Source organism: Vigna umbellata, chromosome 10, assembly GCF_029865625.1.
Source record: "Vigna umbellata cultivar VRB3 chromosome 10, Vumbellata_1.0, whole genome shotgun sequence".
Taxonomy (NCBI): domain Eukaryota; kingdom Viridiplantae; phylum Streptophyta; class Magnoliopsida; order Fabales; family Fabaceae; genus Vigna; species Vigna umbellata.
In genome coordinates, this window is record NC_142174.1 from 23,759,061 (window position 1) to 23,761,606 (window position 2,546).

General features: G+C 40.3%; 1 long non-coding RNA gene across 1 annotated transcript; it reads right to left on the reverse strand.

Annotated features, from left to right (window-relative positions):
- Positions 1-279: 279 nt before the first annotated feature.
- On the reverse strand, positions 280-1,681 carry LOC148192210 (uncharacterized). Its single transcript, XR_015782714.1, has 2 exons — positions 1,198-1,681; positions 280-1,118 (listed from the first exon to the last, which is right to left on the reverse strand). It is a non-coding gene; the product is annotated as an uncharacterized LOC148192210 (long non-coding RNA).
- Positions 1,682-2,546: the final 865 nt, after the last annotated feature.

Below are 2,546 nucleotides of genomic sequence, written 5' to 3' on the forward strand. Positions count from 1 at the left end.
GTTCTACATTGAGACCGAACGATCTAAACACAGCAAAACCAGAATAACTACAGAATTCATCGGATTGAAAACAAAACGCTGGAACAGTAAACACGCAGAACACGTAACAACATCTTAATTGAAATGTACCAATTGAACTTAAACATTAAACGCAAAAGTAAAAGCATCAGTAAAAGCAAACCGAGATTGAAACAACACTTGAAAACAAGATGAAGAGTAAAACACAATGACAGAATGTAGCGATGCAGAAAATAATGAACAGTAAATTACAACAGATAATAAAAATAAAAACACTTAATTAAAAATGAAGTCCATCAAGGATTCAACACTTAAATTAAAATAAAATGCATGAACAGTAAAGAAATCAACAATTGCAATCGGAGATGATATATCTATTAAAAATGTGTGACAGTAACATAAATTCAATGCAAAAGTGCTTTGGAGCTATCCTAAAATTCATCACCGAATGCACCTCTGCAGCCGTGACCCCACACCTTTCACCTAATCAATTTCTTAATTTCCTAAAGAAAAGAAATTCCAAAAGCTTAGCTACTTTCAGCTCACATTCCCGTGCTTCCACCTGTGCCTCATACATTGCTTCACCAAGCTACTCTTCTTTTCTAAAAGCTTCAACCACCGTGCACACCATTTCTCCCAGGACCCAACTAAATCAGCCGTGACACCACTCTACCTCTAGCCGTAGCCTTCCATTGCAAAAATAAAAATCTCCGTACTTGGTTGCGGCTGGAGCCCCCCCTATATCCTGCCTCTCCGTAACCTTTTCATTCTTCAAAGCTGGACGTGTTCCTCTCTTTCAGCCCATGCTGTATTTGCTTTTTGGACCGCTTGCTGGATGCTTCTCTGCTACTGTGGACAGGTGTTGCTGCTTTGGGCTGTGGACTTGCTTCTTTTCTTTCTCCTCCGTGGCAGCTGGATCGTGGAGCTTGACGTTGCTGGACTACATTCCATCCTGCACCCCCTGGGGCCGTGACCGAGTGAAGAGTTGAATGGTACAGGCGGTCACACCACTTCCAGCTCAACGTGGAATCCGCAGCTGCCCGTGTTGCTAGGCGTTGCTGGACTGTGTTGGATGTGTATGTAACCCATGTGCAAGAAATCTGCTCGAACAGGCCAACTAATTTAGCACTTCTTTCACGTCTCATCTCTATGTGCACCCCCAAAAAATGAAATCCACACCCCCTCTCATTTCCAAGCTGCTGCCCATTCTCCGCGTGCTTCTCTTCATGTGGGCCGTGTATGGTTTCTTTCTTCCAGCACCTTGTTTTCACTTCTTTGCTGGACCGAAAACTGTGTGGGCCGTGAACGTGAGTGTGCTGCTGGATGCACCCCTTTCTTCCCATGTGAAAGCTGCTGGACTGAGCTGTGCGTGATGTGCAACCGTGAGCTCCAAGGCTGCTGTGTGCTTCCAAAAATACGTGGCAGCACCTCCAGTTCATTTTCTTAGTTTAAAATAAAATTGATGTGGCATTTTCTTTTGACCTCCAAATGTCCCAAATAATATCCAACAATTTCACTACAATTAATAATGCAAATAATTAGTCCAAATAATTCAAATTAATTAAAATAAGAATTTTTAGTCAAATTAAGCACAATTAGCAAAAATGGGAAAATACTGGACAATTAAGCACAATTCCCTGATTAAATTCCGTACAATAAGCTAAGTGAAGTGAATAAAATATTGACTCATCACTTAGTCTTTTGCACTCCTGGGCAAAACCAAAACGAAAACCAGGGAACTACTCAAACATCAGGGAGCTGACACAGACTCGACAGACAGACAACAGGGACTCCAAAACAGAAACACAGTTGCACAATTCTCACGAAATCTGGACAGTAAAAGGTATAGGCAGAATCCAACACAGAGTCAACGAAAGCAGATACTCAAAGAATCATCCAAACAATTCAGTACAAGGAAAGCAGTCAATCAGTTCAAGAGATGAATCAAAAGCAACAGAGCCTCACAGATGCACACAATCAGTGTTTCTCTCAAGTGTTTAAGGTAAATCAATGTCACTCAATGCACTCAAGAAAGCAATCACAAATAGACTTGGCAAGCCTCTAATATCAACACTCAAGCATATACGCATGTTCAAATCAAAAGGTCTTTTCATGGTTGTAATGGGGCCAAGGACAAGGGAGGATATATCTGGATAAGAAGCTACAAACCATAAGGAACAGAGGAGCAATGGGGAACACGTATAAACACATTCAAACACACCCACAACCTCTAATTCCATCTTCTTCTTGACTCCATTATTTTTTTTTTCATTTTTCACTATTTTTCTATTCTTTTTTTTTCATCCTGTCTCTTTTCTTTTCTTTCTTTTCAAAACAAAACTGTAAAAGACAAGGTACACATATATTTACAAAAACAAAACAAGAAGAGGAACCAACTAGCCAATTCATATGAATCCCCAAGAAGACCACACTTGTTCCCAAAACATTTCCAAAGCTCCAAAATTCCTTAAGGTTAAGGTAATCATGGTTTTTCACTTGGGGCTAGTGTATGAGCTTCAAAACAAAGA